Source organism: Pinus tabuliformis, chromosome 8 (genome assembly GCF_031772625.1).
Source record: "Pinus tabuliformis cultivar Carrire ecotype Pingquan chromosome 8, CPIR1, whole genome shotgun sequence".
Lineage (NCBI taxonomy): Eukaryota > Viridiplantae > Streptophyta > Pinopsida > Pinales > Pinaceae > Pinus > Pinus tabuliformis.
Window position 1 is genome coordinate 351,080,388 of NC_142294.1, and position 26,107 is coordinate 351,106,494.

Sequence of the window (26,107 nt, forward strand, 5' to 3'; positions counted from 1 at the left end):
TGCTCAGCTTTCAATTTTGTTTAATATTTATGTTTTCCACTGTCTAAAGAGGATTCAAAGTCATTGTTTGCCCTCTTTAGCTCCCTCTCTTTCTTCCTTGATCATCCATCTCAGCTCAAGGCATCAGCACAAACTCCTACCTTGCCCCGAAGACCCACCTGCAAAAACTGAGCTCAATCCCCGCACCCTGAATTGCACTCCCTCCAATTGCCACCAAAAACCCCAAAAACTTTAAATCAAACTTCCTTATCAGTTTACTAGCCTAATATCAGTGTTCCTAATTGGGTCAGCTCATCCTATTGAAAGATCTACTGAGTTTGACCGGAGGGAGCCTTCTCATACCCCGTAGGGCTAGCTACGAGGTGAAATGGTTTGATGTTGCCTTGAAGGTTTACCTTCCTCAGCCTAGGGTGAAATCTCAAGCGCTAACACGAAGTATGCTCCTTCTCTACAAAATTCTGAAATTAATACTCTTATTGCCATCCAAAGATCTAGACTGAAATAATTCAAGCATCCAAGTGTTTTTTTTTCTTTTTGCATTCTAAAGTTGGTTTCTAGGTTGAGCCCTAGAGGGATGGTATAAGTCCAAGATACATTGTGGTCCAAGATGTGTAGAAGATAATGGAAGATATTTGAATTTACTATTGTAGTAAAAGGTTTGAATCCTATGACATGTTATCTGTACAACTAAGATCTAAATCAATGGATAAGCATGCTAGAAGAACCTAATATTTGTGCATAAAGATTTCATCCTTAATAATACATTGTGGTACATAGTGGAAGGACCATAAATCATATGGATAATCTTTGAAGACAAAAATACTAAGATACATGGGCTATGGAAGTAACCAAAATCTTCACTAGAATTTGAGTCAAATTATCTATCTAGTATGATAAGGCCTATCTTTTGAAACATATTATCAAGAATAATGTTGTATCTCCCTATAGCAAGGACCGTAAACAAGGAATCTGAATTATTTAGAGCACATCTCTAAGACAAAAACTTATGAAGCAGTCGTACTACACATAACTTCCTTCCTATATGTAGAAGAAGGGCTAATCAAATTTATGAAGCTGACCTATCTGATATTCAAGGTTAGAAGATGAATGACAATAAAAGCATCCCAAATATAGCTATGTGGTTCGTATCATAGGATGAAGAACTGTGATATAAGTTTGACCTCTTGAACACTATATGAGACGTGGTTGCAAAAATATATGGACAAAATTGAATGAAGTATGAATTTAGCATAAGCATGAAGCAACCTCTACTAGTTACAAGAAAGTACCATAATCGAAGGAAAAAAACGAAAATAGGTAAAGTTAAAAGGTTCATATAATCCCTGCTCATTTAAGCTTAATAACCTATTGTAGGAATACTAAGATGATAATCTAATGCTCTTGAAGGATACTAGTGCACTATATAAAGGATATGTGTAAATATGTTTTGAAGAGCATTGACTTGTTAGCATTTGAATCTTTTCTCTGCATACAAGGCTAGGTTTCTAAAAACAAGGAATGAAATGAACTCCATCTCTCACATAGAAAGCTTGCATTTCTAGGGTTTGCATGCTTGTAGAATTTGCAATTTCTAACATGACAGATCTTGAAGACCTTGAAGAAACTAGGGTTTTGCAACTAACTCTCTAGTGTGGTTGTAGAACTTTGCAATTTTTAAGTGACAAGTCTTGGAGACTTTGGCAGGCTAGGGTTCATAAACCCTACCATATTTTGGACTAAAATAAACCCTAGGAACGAAACGTAATCTAATATTTTCTAATGTAAGAAGTAAATCTAACCCTTGATGATAATGATATTATGAAAACAAGGATGGTGAATAGGTCCAAAATTAAGAGGGAGATAACATTCATCAAAATATAAGTATTCTATATCTCCTTGATTGTTTCTAATGTTATTGTGTTTGTACTTTTTCAAGAAGGAGGAAGAAGTCAATTAAATGGTAGAAAAAAAATAATAAGTTCACTTACCCCAGCTGAAAAGAAGGAGAAGTTAGATGTTGGGTGGATACAATGCTACTTGAAGTTTGGAAGAAAAATTCAAAGAAGTTTAAGATTAAAAGAGAAGATGACAGATCAATTACAAAACCCTTTGGAAAAAAGTAGAAGATTTATGATATCGTTGTACGCCAATAGTTGATTGGTTCGATCCAGGAACACATTGATTGATAGTCCTGATGCTGATAGAGATACTACTGATGATTGAAAGCTGATATAATTTCTTGGAAAAACATGAAAGCATAATTTTATTACGAAAGAAGAAGATGAGAAGGCTTGTGCAATCAACTGAGAATAATTTTGGTTCCACAAGGTTTTTGAAGAACTACTTGATGACATGTTGAAGATACATGAGGGTTGACATAGAACAAGGAAGGTCGAAGCTCATTATGATGTGATGTAGATAAGATCTAGGAAACTAAATCAAATCTCCATGGAAGCACATGTAGTCGATGCTTTGATGATTAATTTGAGACACATTTAGGTTTGTGGTTGTTTCCCCCTATATGAGAGGGAGTGATGATGGATACCATATTCTCCATGTGTCATGCACTATGGCTAGGAATAACATATGTAAGCCTAGTGAAGGAATTGATAGGGATAATGGAGGTTTAGATAAGCAGATGGGACCACCATTCCTTGAGGAATGGTATCCAAGGTAATAGTAGTCCCGAGGACCGATACTCTTTGATGATAGGGTATCCAAGATAAGAGTAGTCCCGAGGACCGATATTCTTTGAGGATAGGGCATCCAATATAAGAATAGTCTTGTGAGGGCATACCTGGTGAACATCCGGATGGGGTACACACGTTGAGAGAGGCAATCGTGGTGTCCAAATATGTGGATCCCAACATTGTGCTCTGATCTAGTGGAGAGATAAATATTGTTAGTTAAGGCCTTGCTATGTTTGACAATGTTGGTTATGATTTTAAGATGATGCTTATCAATCTGAACTCTTCTTATGAGAATATTTCAATTTGAGAGTATCTTGATATTTTGTTGAGTCATTATGAATACATCCCTAGTTAAGAGGGAGTGTTGAAAATGTAACTAGGTTCGGTCTTCATAATTATCATTGTACTTGTATCATTATGTATTCCACGTAAAAGAAAAAATAAGAAAAATATTTTATTATTATTTTCATTAGTCAAAGCATGTTATACATGCTTATAGGGTTATTTGAGTGAAAAGAGAATTTTTTTCATGAGTCAAAGCAAAATTATTGACTCAAAGTCTGATTTGGACTATTTTTTTCTCTCTGCAAATACTAAATTCTATTAACTATAAGGCAAAACATTTTTACATAGTATCGAGGCTTGGAAGCGCTCAACAGAACAGAATTGCCCCTTTACAAACATAAGCTGGGGAAACCAGTTACAAAGATCAAGAGACCAGATAAAAGACATAAAGAGAGACATGTTTGCCGAGAAGAAGAATTGAGCCAACACAGAAACACAAAATCATTGCAAACCAGCACATAATGTGTCACCAAATCCCCAACTGGAAGCCAAAAACAGTAGGACATTAGCACTGAACCTTGACCGTGAGCCTGAAACAGTAGCCGAAACAAAAAAAAGGAGGCAGTCCCAGGTGGCGCTACTCCTCCTTTGCCGTGCCATGGTTCTTCTTCTCAGCCAGACCTGCATCACCAGTCCTCAGACCTTCATTGCCGCCCAAGTCGCTGCCAGGGATTGCCATGGTATGGCTTGCTTCACCATGAGTCCCTTCCTCAGCAGCAGGTCCTGTATCTTCAAGGGGAGGAAGATTTTTGAGAAATTCCTCCTGTTCAAACTTCTCATTTTTCCAATTCTCCAAGCTGTCTTTGTCCGTGGAATGCTCACTACTTTGGGAAGGATCAGGGGCAATGCAGGCCAGAGGGGAGACTTGATTTTCCTCTTCCGAGAGAATAATGGTGATGTGAGCAGTAACAAGGGGCCTATGCAAATTACTTTGAAATTTAAAGTGTGTGGTTTGGAAGGCACTGTTCGGAATAGGCTTATGACCAGAGCTTAAAGATGGCCCAGCTTCATGGACGGGGGAGGGATTGAAGGGTTCTGGCGCAGTTTCCATAGCATGACCGGCTGGGGGATGCAAGCGGCTGTCACGATGCCCCCCTGAACGATGCCTCTTGCCCGAACGAACCATGATGACAGACAGGAGGTAGGGCGCAAATGGATTATGGACAGGAGAACCAACAGAACAGAGTCGGTTGAGGCGAGAGGGATGCCCAACAGAACTTGCAAACGACAACACAATACAACAGAACTTGCAGACGACCACAGAACTTGCAGACAACAACACAATGCGTGAATCCAGAACAGGGGAGAACTTACCCTTGATAGAGTTGGCTTGGAGCTCGCGGCAGTGAACCAGAATTAGTCCATCACCAACAGCCTCCGCAAACCAGGTTCCGTTGCCGAGCGACTGAGCACAAGGCATGGTGAAATAGCTATGGAGCAGCATGATTATAACTGAGGGAATGTTGCGTCGATCAACGCAGTGCATAAATGCGAATCCGCCAACAGATCCAGCATAAATAACTTTCCCCAGCTCGCGTGGGTTTATGTCCCGAGAGGCCACGCTGCTCTGCAGCTGGTAGTACCAGACATTAATTCCTTGCATGGGAAACAGTAAGGGTGATGGTGCCACCCGCATCCGGGAGTCTGATTTGGACTATTTGTATGAAAAAGAAAAAATATTTATTTTGAGTAAAAAAGAGTCAATTTTTTATCCACAGACCAAGTCGGCCCTCCTAGAAAGTTGGCCTAGAAAAGGCACCTATTCGACCTCCTAGATGTGCATATATAGAGATTAGTTCAACCTCATTGGAGAAATCACTCACCACTTTGAATTTTATGTCAAGAAAAGAAGAAATTTAGTGAGAAATTCAAAGGGGAGAGAGAGATAGATAGAGAGAGAGAGACATAAGTCTAAGTAGAAAGAAAAATTTTGTTTCTGCCCTATTTTTTGTTCACACGAGCGAGTTTATAAGATAGATTTCATGGCCAAAAATTCAAGAGATGACCAAATTTCTGAGATTTGACCAGCTTTGACTTCTGTTAACAATGGTTCGATAAACATGAAATGAAGGAGGGTTGACTTGGGACTTTGTGGCAGTCTTAATATTGATCTTGGGTCATGGATATCTCACTTTGATCGGATTCTATAAGAAGAGGATTTTATTTGGTTTCCCCCTTTGTGTGATTTTTCCCTAGCTTGGAGCCTAATTTCCTGTGTTCTTTGTCTCTTGTGATTTCATGTTTTTTATTTTTGGTAATTTCTTGATGAAGAAGAGAAAATAAAACTAATAAGAATCCAACAAACATTTACGGGTAATTATCGAGTAAGAGAAATCAACCCTAATCTACAAGCTTTATTATTTCTCAACAATAAATCACTAGTGATATAATTTTCCTTCATATAGCTTTGTTGTAACTCAGGGCTCCGAGGGGGAGAAGTACCCATGGAATAGGTTGGGAAGTCAATGGATGGGTCTTCAATGTTTGGCAAGTTTTTGGGAGGAATTTAGAAATTGACATGGAAAGTCAACATTTGTTGATTGGTGACAATAACTTAATTGATATCAAATTTCATTTTAAAGTTATTATAATATTATACTTGTTTATGGTACTTGTTACACTTTCATGGTTTTTATTTTAGTAGTTTATATTAATGCAATTTTACTTGTTGAATTTGATTAAGTATTGTTGACACCTAATCTTTGGGATTAGGTAAATCCATGTAAATATTGTAAATATAAAAATAAAGGGAATTGGAAGACAAAGAGACATTGGGAGATGAAACCCAATAGTATCCCTCTCCATTTATATATCCATGTTCCATATTAATGAAAAATATCAATTCATTCGTGGAGTTTCTCCTAGTCTGACATGGTATCAGAGCCAACCCACATTTTAGCATTTTTTTTCCCAGTAACTCTCGCATTCTCTACCATATTATTTATTCCTATGTTCTCTGTCCTCTGTTGAATGCATTACTGTTATGCACTGGTTGTTCCTACAAAATGTGTAAAGTATGGGCGAGTGTGGAAACCTTACACCTTGCGTTGAATGGAACATTGGTTGAGCATTGATTTGAGTGAATTGAGCTCCTTTTGAAGACGATGTTTGGTTGCTGTTGTACTGAATATGTGTCCTTGACTCTCACTGAACATTGCGTTGAATTGAAGGCCATATGGTGTAAGTGGTATGTGATGGTCACTTCTTCTCTGTGACTTAAATTTCTACTACATTGAAATCTATGTTGGTCAAGGAATACAAAGGGTTATTTCTATGCATTGAATATTCTATGCAATGAAGCATTGAATTTGGTATGATGCCATATGCTATTTGTTGAATGCTTTTTTCTGGTACGTTGGTTTTTCTGGTCGAACATACTGTATGTTGGTGTTGTGTTAAAACAAAAAAAAAATTGGGTTAAACATTGCATTGAAAAGGCTAGAGTCCATACATGCATTGAAGTTTTTTTTATGGATCTATTGAATAACCTTTTCTTAAATGCCATGGATTGGTTTCTTTTTAAATCCATGAAAAGCATTGGTCGTTTTGGTACTAGTATAAAAATCGTTGAGTTTTTTTTGGTCATATTATATAATGGATATATGAAGGTTATGATCCATGGATACGTAAATTATGAATGAACATATATTAATCCAAATTGGATCATTATATTGTTTTTCATCCATCTTGATGTGTTTGGAGTGGAAGAAGTGGAGGAATCAACTCACGAGACCGTTTTACTAGCGAGACCTAATTTGGTGAAACAGGGCTTGAAACCTCCCAAGAGCATTTTGAGGCATCAATTTTTTTTTTTTGGGTAATAATTTGCCACTTTAGCATGACACAATTTCATTATATTCTACACACAAATAAGCACGTCAATCAGAGTTTGTATGCAAAAGTTATGCCACTCAGAAGTTGACCTTCTTATTTTCACACCTATAGTTCGAGAGGATGTCGCGTCAACCCCCATTATTAATGGAAATGGGCTAGCCATGTGATTATGATGTAAAAGAATCTAGAAGAGTATATATTTTAACTCTAGTTAAGAGTTGATGTAGTTCAAATTAACAACTAGTAGGTTATCGAGTTGTGTTATAACCAAGCCACTAGGAGGAAGAGGCATTCCATTCTTTCAAGAGAATTTTGTTGCATAGCTGAGCAAAGATAGCCAGGAGAGATAGGAGGTAGAGAACACATAGAGGATTTGTGCACTGTAGCAGCCCATGAGCCACATGCATTACTTCTTTGTACCTAGATCCATATTTCTAGACAAAGAAAGAGAGCAAAGAGGTCTCACCTTCCGTCTGGGTTTTCTCCTGAAAGAGTTTCCCAGAGAGCATATCTTATGTCTTATGTGTGTGTGAGCTTATTTTTCTGTTCTCTATTTTTTTGCATAATTTATATTTTCATGCATTCAATAATTTCAATTAAGTTTACAGATCTTAAAGTTTAAGAAAACTATAATAGTGTAGAATCTCATATTTTTAATATAATATTATCATATAGGTTGTGACGAACTGTCCAGTTGAATATCCACAAAATTTTACGGATAATTTGGTATCAAAGCAGGTTTAGTTGGGTATTTTTTGGAGATTTCAGGGATCTAGATCAGTGGGGTCAAAAATCATAAAACCCTAATCATGGCCGACGAATCTATAAATGAACCTCATGATCCTGCAGAGGTGAGGTTTACGCGGTTGGAACAAGAAGTCACAAATATCAATCACAATGTAAGCCTCCTAAAGGCAGAATTAAATAGTAAGCTGGGGATATTTGGAGAATATGGGGGTTTATATGCAAAGGAAAAATCAGAGCAGGGATCAGAATATTAGGGAGAAACAGAGGACCAGCCGAAGAAAGGACTTGAAAAGGATCAACTCAGTTCGAGTGTCGTGAAAAAATCTCAGTCCCTATTTAAAATGGAAGAAAAAGTTGATATCAAGCCATACCGAGATGAGATCTACGCTCTAAAGTTGAACCATTGGTTGTAGAAACTAGAAGTCTATTTCAATGTCGATCAGATTGAGGAAGGGCAAAGATCTCATTCACGTGGCTAAAATTAGAGGGCCATGCACAGACTTGGTGGGAGAGCCACAGGAAACAAAGAGGTTGGAGGGAGAACCTCTAGTGAATAAGTGGGGGGATTTCACTAGGTACATGGAGGACTAGTGGATCCGGTGGGATTACTTCAGGAAAAATCTAGGCCAAAACATGTAGGAGTACACCATAGAATTCAAAAATATGGCTATAATGTTGGGTATCTATCCAATAATCCAAATGTACTCCTTAAGTATTTTTGGGGTCTGCACCACTATCTGCGTGAGCAAGTAATGTTGTTAAAGCCCAAATTGGTGAATGAGGCTTGTGTATAGGCACAATACCTGGAGAACATAGGCCTGAAGAGAGCAAAATTAAGTGGATCAAAGCAGAAGGAGTAACAATAAGCTTCTAAGGATGGGAAGAAGAAGAAAACTGGGGGAAAAGATAAAAATACGGTAGCCACAACACATCAGTGCAAAGATCCTAGCAACCACTACAACCATTGCAACATTAATGACCATACAGAGGAGAAGTACTAGAAGTTGCATATAGAGAAAAAACTGAAGAACTAGAAGAAAGATAACAAGAAGAAGAATCTCATGGCCACATATTCAAGCAACCAAATTGAAAGTAGCTCAGACGTGGATGACAAGATCATCTGTACATCAATGCAGAAGGAGGTGAATATGAATAGCCTTCAACAAGAGGAAGAGAAAGAAATGACCAAACTCTTCCATATAAAGATACAGGTCAAGAAGACAAAAATTGATACTCCATTTGACTCAGGATTGTAGGCGAATTTATTTGCAGTAGAGATGGTCAAGAAGTTTGGGCTGGAAGTTCGTGATCATTTAAACCCATATCCATTGGGATGGGTAAATAAGGATGCATAGATGTAGGTAACTAAATAGTGTAAAACTAGATTTGCTATTAGTGCTGATTTTATCGATGAATTAGATATATATGTGGTTCCCCTTGATGCATGTGGAGTCGTGTTTGGGAGTCCTTACATGTACATGCATGATGCAATATTCATGAGGACAACTAACCAATGTTGACTCGTCAAGGATGGAAAATCATTCATCATCAACGCACACAAAGGCAAGTCGAAAATCTCATTGACAAGTGCCAACCGAGACAAGAATTTGATTAGTTCCAGTAAGAAGTATGTTTTATTGTTTTTAAGAGAAATTCAGTCTAAAGACGATTCAATAAGAGGCAAGGCATCCTTGGAGGGGTGTACTAAGAAACAAAAAAAAACAATTGGAGGAGTTTTATAGGCATACATGGATGTGTTCCGAGAGCCTAAAGGGTTAACACCTAAGAGAGAAGTGGAGCATGGGATCCAACTATTTCCAAACTCCCCATTGCCAAATATTGGGCTTTACAAACAATTTGTTATAGAAGCAAGTGAGATGAAGAAACAGTTGTAGCAGTTGCTAGAACAAGGTGTCATTTGACTAAGTACATCACCATGTGGGTCACCCATCATCATTATGGCGAAGAAGGATGAGACTTGGCGGATGTGTATAGATTACACGGCATTGAATAAAATCACACTCAAGAACAAATACCCCCTGCCTAGGATAGATGATCTACTAGATCATTTACAGCAAGAAAAGTGCTTCACCAAGTTGGACTTGAAGTCTGGATATTGCCAGGTTCGAGTCAAAGAAGAAGAAACCTAGAAAATTGACTTCAAAACGAGGCAAGGTTCGCATGAGTGGTTAGTCATGCCATTTGGCCTATATAATTCACTAGCTACATTTATGATATTAATGAATGATGTATTTTTCCATTTTATAGATTCATTTGTTATTGTCTATTTGGATGATATATTGGTATATAGTGCTACCTGGGAGGAGCATATGTCACATTTGACATAGGTGCTGGAAACATTGAAGAAGCACCAACTGCTAGAAAATCTCGAGAAGTGCGAGTTTGAACAACAATATTTGGTGTATGCGGGGTATGTGATTGGAGGAGGATAACTAAAGATATATCCTTCCAATATGGAGGCCATCATGAAATTTCCAGTGCCTACTAATGTTTCTGAGATTATGAGTTTCATTGGGCCAGGACAGTGCTTGAGGAAATTAATAGCTTTGTTTTTAGTAGTAGCAACACCACTCCATGACATAACAACAAGTGGCAAGGGTTTCTAGTGGGGAAAAGGTCAGAAAAGGGCTTTCGAGGAGCTAAAGAACAAGATCAACCAAGCACTAGTTCTGGCATTACCAAACTTGTAGCGAACGTTTGAAATGGAGATAGATGCGTGTGGGTATGCTATGGGAGCTATCTTGATGCAAGGGGGAATGCCTGTATGCTACCATTTTGAATTATTTCATAGGGAAATCCTTAACTACCCTACCTATGACAAGGAGCTCTATGCCATGGTGCAATATGTGAAGAAGTGGAAGTACTATATGATGGGAAAGGAGACATTAATCCACACAAATCACCAACCATTACAATACTTGCAGGCTCAAAGTAAGCTACAACTGACCAATCATTACAAGTGGATGGGGTTTTTACAACAGTTTCATTTGGTGATCAAGTATAAGAAGGGAAGCACAAACAAGTTAGCCAACATGCTTACAAGGCTACACACATCAAAGATCACAACTTTTGGGACTCTTATGCACATGGAGCCATTCACCTATGATGCATTCAAAGAGGCATATTTAGAAGATGAGGACTTCAAGGAGGTGTATTAGCAGTTGTAGAGTCAGAGTCATGTACACAATGGTGACAACACTGTTGACTACCATCTCTAGGATGGGTTACTCTATAGGTTGGATAAGTTGTTGAAAATGGAAACAAGAAATGCTAAAAATAGAAGTGCTAAAAATAGCACTACTATAAATAGCAGTTTGGGTACCAGTGTTGGATTGAGCAACAGGGAATGAAAAATGGAAGTGCTAAAAATAACATTGCTATTTTTAGCAGTTCGGGATGGATTCCTATTTTATTCAGTCCCTAAACTAAAATAGTGAAGTAAAATTCGAATTTTATCTTAACAGTGGTTTGTAAAATAATTAATTAATTCATCTTGAGTTAATTAGTTGTAGAAAATAAATTTAGGAATTAATTAATTAATTGAGGAATTTATCCATCAGTTAAAGAGATAAGGATGAGTTCTAATTTGAGTTGTAATTAGTTGGCTCAGTTAACTGAGTCAAGTCCATTTAGATTGATTTAAATAGTTTGTTTAAATTAATGTGAGTTCAGTTAGTTAATGCATGCTTGCATATAACTGCTGCACTTTAGATAACTGAATATTCTCTCATGAATAACTCATGCATGTCAGTTCAGACAAAGACCCAGTTGAGATAAGAGTATGGATAGTGGACTATCAGTTGGATGGATTTTTCCTATAAAGGAAACTCATCCATGGAGAAGGATTTATCTCCTTTAGGCTTGTGCAGTTATTTATGGGCCAAGTGAGCAGTGTGAGGTGGGAATTCACATGTGTGGAAGCATTGGACCCCAAGAAAAACTACGCAAGGAAATAGGAGGCTTGGAGGGAAAAGGAGAAGGTTTGTGAGAGGCTTTTGACTGCCTATGAGCAGCAGAGGGATTATACTGAGAGCTGGTTGGCTTCCAAGCTAAGGCTTTGTGTAATTCTGTGACTATTTTCCACTTGTATGATAATACAGAGTTGGGGTTTTAGGCTGAGGCTTTCCCTGGGTTATTTCTTCTGTGTTATGTGTGATTGATTTCTCATTCTCAGTTATATGTGTTCTCTTGATCTTGCTCAATTCGATTAAGCTTCCGCAAAGTGTTGTAGAAGTAGATCTTGTATTATGTTTTAGTATATTGCATAATCTGTTGATCTACAGTGGGAATTTCTACATAAGCTATGTGTTCCTAAATTTGAGCGACTGCAGATGATTAGAGAGGCTCACACCTCCAAGGTTGCAAGGAATTTTGGTGTAGGGAAGACCATGGCTAACTTGCTGAGGTATGTGTATTGGCCCAAGATGCAAGAGAAGGTAGCTAGGTTCATAAGATGATGCATGATTTGTTGTACCAATAATCCTAGCAACATGAAATAGGGTCTATATCATCCCTTACATGTACCTACTCGTCCTTGGGAAAGTAATTCCATGGAATTTGTGGGAGGTTTACCAACAACCAGGAAGGGATATGACTACCTGTTTGTGGTAGTTGATAGGTTCAACAATATGTGTGTTCTGATGCCCTATAAAAAAACCATTAGTGGACAAGAAGCAACAAAATCGTTCTTTGGATAGGTCTAGGAGCACTTTGGGATGCCAAGGAACATAATTTTAGACAAGGAAATAATATTTATTAGTGCATTCTGGACTACATTGTGGGAGAGGATCGAAAAAAAGTTGAAGAGATCTACAACATTCCATCCACAGACAGACGGATAGACATAAGTAGTCAACAGGACTTTGGTGCAAATTATGAGGGAATAAAACCAGAAGCATCCGAAGATTAGGGATGAAAATCTGGTATATATACAACATTCTTACAATAACGTAGTCCACACTTCTATAGGAAAGTGCCCATTTGAGACTTGTTTTGGATATTTTCCACCTTCACCTTGGGATATTGCATATGGGCAACAAAGAGGAGTGAGGGAAGATCTTACAGGAGATGCTTTGAGGGCTGTAAAATTTATAAATAAGATCAAGCAGATCCATCTACAGGTGTAAGAAACACTGCAAAAGTCATAGGAGAAGTATAAGGCTAGACATGATCAACACAGAACATAGTAGTCATTCAAGGTGGGAGATAAAGTATGGTTACAATAGAACAAGGAGAGGCTCTAGGGGCTTGGTAAGAAAATCAAGTCTCTAAGGTATGATCCCTTTGAGATACTGGAAAAGGTGGGTGATAATTCCTATCGACTAAGTTTACCACCATATATGCGCATTTACTCAGTTGCGAAGGTAGAGAATTTGAAACTCTATGAGCCTTCCATGCTAGATCATGAAGAGGAACGAGTCCTACCTACTATGGAGGATTTGGAACTAGATGCTCAAGTAGAATTGAAATAAGAGATCCAAAACTATAAGACATGAGCAACATGACCTTTAGCAGATTGGATTAAAGGGACAACTTCTAGGCAAAGCTGAATGGTACACTAGAGAGAAGGTGGATGAAAATTTTCCTCACCTCATTCAGTAGAAGATTTTGGGGACCAGAATCCTCCCAAAATTGGGAGGTGTGATACATATTGAATATTTATATTGTTTTCATCCATATTATTTCATTTGGAGTGGAAAAAGTGGAGGAATTAACTCACGAGAATGTTTTTACCAGTGAGACCCAGTTTGGTGAAATAGGGTTTGAAACCTTCTAGGAGTGTTTTGAGGCATAAAACGATTTTGTTTGGGGTAAATCTTTTTTTCTTTAGTGAAGCACTATTTTATGGTATTCTACACACAAACATCTCTCTAACAACACAAGAATCACGTCAATCGGAGTCCGTATGCTAAAATTATGCCACTAAGAATTTGACCTTCCTGTTTTCACAACTGCAGTTTGGGAGGATGTCGCGCCAACCCCCATTATTCATGGAAAATGGGCTATCTATGTGATTATGCTGTAAAATAATCTAGAAGAATCTATATTGCAACTCTAGTTAAAAGTTGGTGTAGTCAAAATTAACCACTAGTAGGCTATCTGGCTATGTTATAACTGGGCCATTAGGAGGAAGAGGCATTCCATTCTTTCGAGAGAATTTTGTTCCATAGCTGAGAAAAGATAGCCAAGAGAGGTAGGAGATTGAGCACATAGAGAGGATTTGTGCACTGTAGCATCCCACGGGCCACATGCATTACTTCTTTGTACCTACAACCATATTTCCAGAGAGAAAGAGAGTGAAGCGGCCTCACCTTCCAGCTGGGTTTTTTCCCGAAAGGGTTTCCCAGAGAGCATATCTTGTGTCTTATGTATGTGTGAGGTTATTTTCATTCTATACTTTTTTGCATAATTTCTATTCGCATGCATGCACTAATTACAGTTAAGTTTACAGACCTTAAAGTCTAATAAAACTGTAATAGTGTAAAATCTCATATTTTTAATATAATATTATCAAATCTGTTGTGACGACCTGTCTAGTGGAATATTCAAAACAATTTATGGATCACATTTTGTGATATGATGGCATATGTATCATACAAAGTGATATGAGTTATTATGAATGGTGATCCATAGAAAAAAGCTTCATATTATACCATTAAAAGCTTTTCTTTTTATATATTAAATCAATTTCTTATCTAAACAAGAAGGCAAAAAACAATAGCAAGGCAACAATTATTTTGGAAATAAAAAACACATAGTCCCTTTTGATGACGCATTCACTCATCTCCAGAGTGGGAGTAGTTCTCATTGGAAAAGAGAACTACCATGAGTGGTCCAGGAAGATAAAACACACTCTCATTTTTAATGAGCTTTGGAAAGGAATTTGTGAAGGAGAAGGAGACAATGCACTTGGAAAGCCTACTTCAGATAAGGAGCTTTCCATTTGGGAAAATAAGAACAACAAGGCCTATGCCTTGAATTCAACATTCGTAAATGGAGAGGTGAGTGCCATATTTCTCCATTTTCAAATGCCTTTGAAGCCTTAAATAAGTTGAAGGAATTGTATGACTCACACTCTGAACTTGAAGTTGTTGAATTAATGATCAAGTTGTTCAATATTGAGTTTAAAAATGATGACCCTCTTGCCTTACCATTAGAAGTAAGATCTATTATGCATGACATAAAATCCACTGGTGTTGAAATAGATATTCCTCTCATAGCTTATGTCAAGGCACTGTATCCCACTTATTCACATTATCTTGAGTCATTGCAAGAAAGTGAAAACCTTAAGGAGATTACCTTTGACTCCCTTGAGAAGAAGTTTGCTGAAAGAGAGAAGGATTTTGGGAAGAAGACAACTCCTTAATATTCTGAAGATGTTGTGTGCCTTGCACAGAAAAAGAAGAATCATGCACACAATTCTTGTAGAGGAAGAAGTGGCCGAAGAGGAAGAGGAAGGAATAATTTTAGAGGCATGGGGGGAACATTTCCAAGGAGAAAGGTCTAATATTCATTGCATATGATGAAATAAAGAAGGAAATAATGCTTCCACATGTAATCTGCCTGTTAGCTCTACTACAAACTTCAGTATTTGGAGGACCAATGTTCAGATCGGCCATGTGTTTATGCTCAGAAATGTAGCCCGTAGCAGTCTTTTCTTCCCATCCCCTTCATGTCCCTTCTACTCCATAGCCCTGCTATCTCTATTTTTATCTTTTGTAGCCTCTTCGTTCCCCATTTAAATCCCTCCGAAATCCGTCAAAGCCCCTGTTTAGCCCCAGTCCTTAATTGTGAAGCGCAAAGCCTCCATAGGACCCTACCATATAGCCTTGGAGCTTTCACTCCCCATCGCAATCGGCGCTTTCAATACGACAAGGTCTTTTACATTATAGCGATGCGATATTGGCTGCTGGATCGGATGCGACTCACTGATCCCTTGTATAAAATTTCAAGTCTGCTTTTCTGCCTCCGACAGTTTATTTGCGTGTAACTCAGTCTTTCTGCCTTTTGCGCTTCCCGATAGTGTATCCCTTCATCCGGCCGATCATCGGTCCAGATCGCATCGGCGGGTCGCAATCGGAGGAGGTAGATCGGCGGGTCTTATCGCATCGGGGGGGGCGGCAGCGGCAGTGATGGGGTATCACCGATGAGCGATCGCCGATATCGCATCGGCATATCGCTATCGGCATTTCAATGGAGCATGGCCTGTGCATATATGAGTGACCGCCGATGGGCCGGACCCAGCGACCATACAGCGTTGTCTTCTATAGTGTTTTCGGATCTGCAATGTTCGCTGATATCGCATCGGCATTTCGCTGTCGGGATGCCAAAGTGGACAAGGTCTTTACCTTCAGTTATCTGCCGATGCGATGGGCCGGATCCGATGGGTGTACTGAGGTCCTTTTTATAAATTTCAAATCCGCGCTTAAGCCACTTTTAATGATTTTGGGTGCATTTTCTGTGTTTAAATGAAATATAAAAATACAAGGGGCGGACCCGATAGAAAAGATATATGTGTGAGGGCCTTTGACATTTAAAAAATAGTAAGGTGGGCAGTATTTATAAATGGCGCGGAAATGATTAATGCAAGCATGCAGCAGTACAGCGCAGTAGGCAGCTGTCTTCAATCGAGAGTATGGCCTAGCAGGAAAGAAGATGTGCCCAAAACAGATCAACATTTATCAGTCATGATTGACCCGTGGTTGGGACTTTCAAGTCCAGATGAAGCATTGTGGGCGGGAATGAACAGTGTAGCAGTGTTTCAGTGTCGCCAAGCCAGGCAGTCATATTAGAGCCGTTCAATAATTCAACAGCAGCATTTAATCAGCAGTATGGCCGAGGAGGAAATAGGACGCCACAGATCCAGTCAAAGCATTCAGTGGTTATGGGATTTGCCCATACTTCGTCTCACCTGCCCTAGAAGGATCGCAGAGCACCAGAGAGGGACAAACCTATTCAAAGCACTGCCAGATTTGTACCAGAAGCCCATTCTTGAATATAAATATGGTTGGTGGGCATTTATAGGCTCCTCCACGCATTGTTCAGCAGAGATTTGTATTGTAACAGTATATATACCCAGAACAAAGATGTAATGGAGGGATGAGTGTTTGATGAATGAGAGCTTATTGTAGCCTTTTAACTTCTGGAGACTGTAAATACTATGAGACCTGCAGCTTCTGGTCTTGATTTCTATTAATACAAGCTTCTTTTGCTATCACCTGCTCACTTTCCACTTCTTCTTCTTGTTCTAGACTGCGCCTGCTTGCATTTATTTGATGTGCTGTGAATTTTTGGCATCGGAGGGGCTGTCATCCCACCTCTATGTTAAAATTTAGTAGTTTATTGAAACTTGTTTGCAGGTTGCTATTGTTCAAATAGCAGAGAGTTGTCATCCTCACTGCCTATTGAATAATAGTCGTGCTGATCCTCTAACTGATTGCAGCTGGCCATCACAGAGCTCTGTGCATCTGCTGGTGCAATCAGTCTTCTCCATCATCACCTTAACTTTAAGCTGTGAGTAGTTGGTGGTTGAAAGCCTTGTAGTCTGGGGGTCTTCACCCATGTCTGGGGTAAATCATAGTAAGAGTGGTTATCTGGCTTAAAGGTGCTGCACGTCTTCCATTTATCCATCATTTTATCCAACAAAACTGTTGAATTTTTAATGTTCCTGAGCATCACTGATTTACAACCTAGGTGAGTTTCTTGGGGTGATAACATTAATTGGCGCCGTTGCCGGGGAGAGGAGAATCGAAGCTCAACTTCCCTGGGAGACGACACAGCTTCAAACTTTGATGACAGACAAGGTTTGAACACAGATTTTGGTTGTAATCATCTGTCTGGCGACTCCACTGGAGGAAGGCCATCCTTTGGCGACTCCACATTGAAGTTCTGGCGCAGTTTGTGAGGCATACTAGAAGAAATCCGCAGAAGTCTTCAGCTGTTCCAGTGCCTGACCCTGAAAAGATAGTTAACTCGAAGAAAACATCGCAGAAAGGAGCATCAGGGTCAGGTAAGCCTTAAAGAAGTTTATGTATCTCTGCTGTTGAAGTATTTCCTTCAGAGATTCATTCAGCTCCTTCCCCATTCAGTTCCCTTTTGGACCTCAGTTGAAAGAATATTTCCATGCTGTCCATCGTATTCCTCTGTTTCTGTCAACCTTTTCATTGATATCTAGGTTATCAGCGTAAAAATAAATGTCTTTTTATTGATTATTTCCTCTAAGCCTACCAGTATTCTTTCATATACCTCAGTCATGGCAAGCCAGCAAGCTCCCACAAAAATAGAAAAAATCATTGCTGCTAGGTATAGACCCCTAGTCTTGCCTGTCCCATTACATGCCATGCCTGCAGGAGATTATCAAGAATACATGCCTAAGTTTACTAGTACAGAAGGAGTATCAGCCGAAGAGCACCTCGAGTCTTTTTATAATTATGCTGATAACCTGGACATCTATGAAGAGGATGTATGGATGAGGGTGTTTATCCAAAGCCTAGAGGGAGATGCTAAAAAATGGTTCAATGAACTAGCCCCTAGGTCTATTGCAGACATTGAGGCCCTAGATGAGGAATTTTTAAACTACTGGGGGAATAAGGAAGATCTGCTCTATGATAATACTAAGTCTGGAAACTCACAGAGGGATGGGCTCTCATCATCATCAGATCATGAGATCGACGAAATGGCCAGGATGATAGAGCTATTGGCTTTTGAAATTTCCAGGTTAAAAGCTGCGCAACATTCAGAAGAAGAGCAGTTTGATGAAGAGGAGGAGGTCCATGGTTTGGAAGACAAGGGAAATACCCCCTTCTTAACCAGAGCTGCTTATGAAGAAGCTTTATCCAGAGGCGCTGCTTATCAGTTTGTTGTACCTGCAGAACAACAAGCTTATCAGCGGAGGCAGCTAGCAGCAGATGCTTCCGTCCTCGAAGAGTCTGAGCCCGAAGCCAGCTCAACTTCCCATGACTACGCAGATCTGCAATTTGAGCAACCTGCCGATGTCCCCGCACCAGTAATCAAGAAGGGAGAAGAATGCTCCCCATCATCTTATGTTTCTCTGTCTGCTCAAGTAGAATTCCCTCAAAGTTGCTCCTTGAACACTGAGGCAGCAAGTAATTTAATGCTCAAGGCTGAAGCTGATCATCTCAGTCTTGATATTCTAATGTCTGCTCAGATGGCCTCCACACTGAATGAGAGGGCAGCTTGCCAGATGACAGAGGAAGAAAATGTTCAGTCATGGGAATCCTCCTTGGATGAGGATTGTTCAAAGAAAGATTCAGGGGCAAATGTCGTCTCTGTGTCTCTTGCACAAGAATTCAATGGTGCCTCATTCATATTAGTTGTGCAGACCACAGAAGACAAAGATAAGTACACAGCAGCGATAATTATTCAGCAGGTGTACAGAAGCTCCTGTCAAGAACATCCAAGGACGAGAACATATAGAGAGGGAATGAAGTATAGATCATCTCTACCCAATAAGCTCAAATGTCCTAAACTGTTTGAGGTGGATGATCAAATTAATCCTGTCCTGCTGATATATGATGAACCGGGCTGAGAGCAGGAGAAACAATTTTGGTGGCCCAGCAAATGGGCAAATTTTGAAGTTTGCATTTTCAGGCTTTTATGTTTGTAATTAAGTTCTTTTACAGTTTTATGTTGTATGCTTAGTTGACTCCATGCCCAATGGACACTAGGCAAATGTTTTTAAAGCTTGTTTTGTAGGAAGGCATTGGTCTGCAGTTCTTGAGACCCCGCAGGGAGGATCTCATCCCCAGAAGGAGCCAGTGTTAGCTCTGCTACAAACTTCAGTATTTGGAGGACCAATGTTCAGATCGGCCATGTGTTTATGCTTAGAAATGTAGCCCGTAGCAGTCTTTTCTTCCCATCCCCTTCATGTCCCTTCTACTCCATAGCCCTGCTATCTCTATTTTTATCTTTTGTAGCCTCTTCGTTCCTCGTTTAAATCCCTCCGAAATCCGTCAAAGCCCCTGTTTAGCCCCAGTCCTTAATTGTGAAGCGCAAAGCCTCCATAGGACCCTACCATATAGCCTTGGAGCTTTCACTCCCCATCGCAATCGGCGCTTTCAATACGACAAGGTCTTTTACATTATAGCGATGCGATATTGGCTGCTGGATTGGATGCGACTCACTGATCCCTTGTATAAAATTTCAAGTCCGCTTTTCTGCCTCCGACAGTTTATTTGCGTGTAACTCAGTCTTTCTGCCTTTTACGCTTCCCGATAGTGTATCCCTTCATCCGGCCGATCATCGGTCCAGATCGCATCGGCGGGTCGCAATCGGAGGAGGTAGATCGGCAGGTCTTATCGCATCGGGGGGGCGGCAGCGGCAGTGATGGGGTATCACCGATGAGCGATCGCCGATATCGCATCGGCATATCGCTATCGGCATTTCAATGGAGCATGGCCTGTGCATATATGAGTGACCGCCGATGGGCCGGACCCAGCGACCATACAGCGTTGTCTTCTATAGTGTTTTCGGATCTGCAATGTTCGCTGATATCGCATCGGCATTTCGCTGTCGGGATGCCAAAGTGGACAAGGTCTTTACCTTCAGTTATCTGCCGATGCGATGGGCCGGATCCGATGGGTGTACTGAGGTCCTTTTTATAAATTTCAAATCCGCGCTTAAGCCACTTTTAATGATTTTGGGCGCATTTTCTGTGTTTAAATGAAATATAAAAATACAAGGGGCGGACCCGATAGAAAAGATATATGTGTGAGGGCCTTTGACATTTAAAAAATAGTAAGGTGGGCAGTATTTATAAATGGCGCGGAAATGATTAATGCAAGCATGCAGCAGTACAGCGCAGTAGGCAGCTGTCTTCAATCGAGAGTATGGCCTAGCAGGAAAGAAGATGTGCCCAAAACAGATCAACATTTATCAGTCATGATTGACCCGTGGTTGGGACTTTCAAGTCCAGATGAAGCATTGTGGGCGGGAATGAACAGTGTAGCAGTGTTTCAGTGTCGCCAAGCCAGGCAGTCATATTAGAGCCGTTCAATAATTCAACAGCAGCATTTAATCAGCAGTATGGCCGAGGAGGAAATAGGACGCCACAGATCCAGTCAAAGCATTCAGTGGTTATGGGATTTGCCCATACTTCGTCTCACCTGCCCTAGAAGGATCGCAGAGCACCAGAGAGGGACAAACCTATTCAAAGCACTGCCAGATTTGTACCAGAAGCCCATTCTTGAATATAAATATGGTTGGTGGGCATTTATAGGCTCCTCCACGCATTGTTCAGCAGAGATATTTTGTATTGTAACAGTATATATACCCAGAACAGAGATGTAATGGAGGGATGAGTGTTTGATGAATGAGAGCTTATTGTAGCCTTTTAACTTCTGGAGACTGTAAATACTATGAGACCTGCAGCTTCTGGTCTTGATTTCTATTAATACAAGCTTCTTTTACTATCACCTGCTCACTTTCCACTTCTTCTTCTTGTTCTAGACTGCGCCTGCTTGCATTTATTTGATGTGCTGTGAATTTTTGGCATCGGAGGGGCTGTCATCCCACCTCTATGTTAAAATTTAGTAGTTTATTGAAACTTGTTTGCAGGTTGCTATTGTTCAAATAGCAGAGAGCTGTCATCCTCACTGCCTATTGAATAATAGTCGTGCTGATCCTCTAACTGATTGCAGCTGGCCATCACAGAGCTCTGTGCATCTGCTGGTGCAATCAGTCTTCTCCATCATCACCTTAACTTTAAGCTGTGAGTAGTTGGTGGTTGAAAGCCTTGTAGTCTGGGGGTCTTCACCCATGTCTGGGGTAAATCATAGTAGGAGTGGTTATCTGGCTTAAAGGTGCTGCACGTCTTCCATTTATCCATCATTTTATCCAACAAAACTGTTGAATTTTTAATGTTCCTGAGCATCACTGATTTACAACCTAGGTGAGTTTCTTGGGGTGATAACACTGCCTTGGGATAAAATTGAACAGGAAAGAAATGAAGAAAAGGGTAAAACACCTGGTAAAGGGAAAGGAAAAGCACCCAAGTCTGCTCATTATGTTGTGGCGCATTGCAACATTGGAGTAACTAAAGACTTATTCAATGCTTTACTTGGTTCATGGAAAGATCCTTGGATGCTTGATTTAGGAACACATTTCCACATGACTTCAAAAATAGATTTCTTTGAAGAATTAACTAACAATGTTGATGGAGTAGTCTACTTTGCAGACAAGTCAAAATTCAAGCCATCAGGGCTTGGCACCATCAAGCTCAAACTGCTTGGTCTTCCCAACTATCTTCTGCATGATGTTCTATACCTCCCAAAGTTGAGGAGAAAATTTCTATCTTTCATCCACATTCGCCAGCAAGGACACTCCATTCACATATTTTATGGAAACGTCGAGGTTAGAAAAGCATCAGATCACTCACTTGTCATGTCTTTGATAGAAGAAGAAAGACTTCTAAAGCTGCAAGGAACCTCTGCTCGTGCACAAATTTTTTCATACAATTCTCACTATGATGAAGGTAAATTTCCATCGAGTCTTTTATGACATACTAGATTTGGACACTTGAACTATGAAAATGTTCATTTGTTGAAGAAAAATGGTGCTACTAGTTTGCAAACTATTCCTAGGAAACTTAAGCAATGTGATCTTGTATCTTAGGAAAGTACAAGGAATAATCTTTTCATGATTCTCATTCTAGAGCACATACTTGAACTCATTCATTCTGATTAATGTGGCCCAATTTTTGTTCCTTTCGTAAATGGTAATAAATAAATGAAGACATTTATTGATGACAACACTAGAATGTGTTGGGTTTATTTATTGAAGGACAAATATAAATGTTTTGAAACATTCAAGAACTTTCATGCATGGATTGAAAATGATGCACAATCTCATATTGGCTCCATTCGTACTAATAATGGAAAAGAATACACTTCAAATGAATTTGAAAACTATCTTCACCAGCATTGGATCAAACATCAAACAACCGTTCCCTATAATCTCCAACAGAATGGAGTAGCTGAAAGAATGAAGATGACAATATTAAATATGGTACGTTTCATGACATTTTTCAAGAATGTTAAACTGATGTTTTTGGAAGATACAGTTCTATGTGTTGTGTATATAAAGAATAGGTGTCCATCTCATGCTATAAAAAATAAGACTCCCTATGAAATGTGGTATGGCCACATTCCTTCGGTGAAGCATCTTAGGTTTTTTGGTTCCACCAGTTATGCCTTGATACCTAAGGAACAAAGAAACAAACCCGGTGTAAGGAGTCACAAATGTATCTTATTGGGGTACTTAAATACCTCCAAAGCATACCGTTTCTATAATGAAGTCAATAAAAAGTTTATAATATCTAGAGATGTGATCTTTCTTGAATCTTCCAAGACTGATAATGTGGTTGAGCGGTAGCTTGATCACTTGGATAAATTCAGACATGAAAATTATTTTCAAGAGTTTGATAATGAGATTCCACATCTTGAAGGGGAGATCCATATATTGGATCAATCTATGGAATCTCCTTCTGAAGCACTCTCTCCCCCGCTTGAAGCTCCAACCATTGATGACACCTTGAGTGATGTGATTGAAAAAATTGGGAGGCTAAATCTTTTTTCATCCCAAAATCAATCAATTGAGAAGACCGGGCCATCTCAGAAAGGTCCTCCAAAATGGCTTACAAAGACACTTGAAAGTGTTCATCCTGATGAGGTTGGAAAGACAGGAATAAGAAGCTCAACCAGAAATAATGGAGGCGATGTGACAATCCTGGTTCACTGGTTGATATGGATGTTTCTAATGATTGTGAACTAAACTTGTCTACAAATTTTAAATCAACTTCCTTCAAAGAAGTCACTTCTCATGATGAATGGAAAGAAGTGATGTAGAAAGAATACAATGATTTGATAAAAAATGGAACCTGGAAGATGGTCTATCCTCCATTGGGAACTAAACCAATTGGATGCAAGTGGGTCTTCAAGAAAAAGTATAAAGCAAATGGCTCACTTGAAAATCACAAATCCAGGCTTGTGGTAAAAGGTTTTTCATAAAAGGAATGGGTCGACTATGAGGTTACTTTTTCCCCTACAAAAAAATGGGCTACCATCCAAACACTCCTTACCTTGACAACTCAGAGCAATTGGAAAGCTCATCAAATGGATGTAAAAACTGCTTTCTTGAATGAAGAAATGAAAATGAATGTTTTTATGTCCCAACTCGAAGGATTTGTTGTGAAGGGTTAGGAACATAAAGTATGCAAGCTTTTAAAATACTTCTATGGCCTCAAGCAAGCACCAGGAGCCTGATACGAGAAATTAACTGAGCATCTTCTGAAACTCAATTTCAAACATTATGATCTTGATGATGCAAATTTATTTGTCAAGAAAGTTGGAAAAACAATATTATATCTTGTAGTGTATGTAGATGATCTTTTGATGACAACAAACAATGACAACTACATTGCATCCAACAATGACAACTACATTGCATCCATAAATAAAGAACTGAGGAAATGTTTTGAAATGACAGATTTGGGCTATGTTCACTACTATCTTGGTATTGAAGTAACCCAACATTTGAAATTTATATTCCTCTCTTAGAAGAAGTACATTGGAGATTTGTTTAACATGTTTGGCATGACTGAGTGCAATCCTTTGACTACTCCAATGGAACTAAATTTAAAGCTCACTACCAATGAAGAAAAATAATTTGAGGAAGCAACAAAGTACATACATCTTGTAGGAAGTCTCAACTACCTAAATACTACTAGATTGAATATTTCATTTGCTGTCAGAATCCTCTCTAGGTTTATGCAAAATCCTTATGAGGGTCATTGATTTATTGCAAAAATATTTCTAAAGTACTTGAAGGGAAATAAAGACTTTGGACTCAAGTATACATAGGTGGGTTACTTTAGCTTGATTGGATACTCTGATTTAGATTTCAAGGAGATAAATAAGCTGGGGTATGTAGGTTATGTTATGATTCTTGGATTAAGAGATGTCTCCTAGAGGTCATAAAAACAATCTATTCTAGAAGATTCAACAAATGAGGCAGAATATGTGGCAGCAGCTGAAGCAATGAAGGAAATTGCGTGGCTCAGGAAAAATTTGGAAGATTTGTAGGAGAAACAAGTGCATTCAACTCCTCTTTTGATTGACAATACTTCTGCAATAAAGTTGGCCAAGAGCCCAAAGTTCCATGATCAAACCAAGCACATTAATATAAAATATCATCTGATTCAACATCATCTTGAGGCCAAGACAATCCACCTACGACATTGTTTCACAAATGAGCAGATTGCAGACATCTTCACCAAAGTTCTTGGAAGGGAAAAGTTTGAAATACTGAGAATGATGCTTGGACTCACCAACATCCCTTCAAATTAAGGGGAAGAATGTTGGCACCTAATATTTGGGATTAGGTAAATCCATGTAAATATTGTAAATAGAAAACTAAAGGGAATTGGAAGACGAAGAGACATTGGGAGATGAAATCCAATAGTCTCCCTCTCGATGTATACATCCATGTTCTATATTAATACAAAGTATCAAATCATTCATAGAGTTACTCCTAATCTGACAAATATCATTGACTCATATATTAATTATAATGCAATATTTTTCAATGATAAATTATATACAATAATTATTTAAAAGATATTACAATCTAAAATTATATATGATGTTAGAAAAATTTGGTTCTACACACCAGGTAAGTTTCTCTTACCAGTAACAAATGTTCCTATCATTTAAAAGAGATGAACTTTTAGCCAACCATCCAAATTGAGTTATTATGAATGATATCTTAAGTTTTCATAACATGAATGAATTTCATTTTAGAATAAACAACACCCTCCTCATACAAGGAAAATAAAGCTCAAGTTTAATGCACACCATTACATTATTTGCTTAAAATTACATTGAATTTATTAACTTCTCAAATGCTTGCTCTTCAAATAACTTTCTCAAAGAGATATATAGTGTAACCATGAGGAGAAACATCTCTCTTCGGCATTTTATTCACCTTTTTAGTAAGCTTCCTTTTCAATCAACTACATTACAATAATTTTTTGAATATAACAATGTCATTTTAAACATCTTTTGAAAAAACAATTATTCTATTATTTTTTCAATGATTCCACGTTTTCCGAAGTTTTACGAACATGGAACTTGCAAATAAATTTTAAATATTCCCTCCCTTGGCCACAAAAACTTAGATATGGAGAGATGTTAAAAGAAAAGATTGGAAAGTGTTAATTGTTTCAGTATCAAGTGTCCTTGAAGTTAGTTTTAAATATGGATTGATGAAGTAAACAAATGAAAAACATATAATACCTGTCACATAGGGTGATGGTTAAATTTTGAGGTACAACAACTTAATTTCTCAAGTAGATCACTCATTGGGATTGGGGTCTTCTCCAACTCTTGACACCCACAGTTCCAACGTATTAAAACCAAACAACACCTCCATTATAATTATAATTGTTAGTTCTG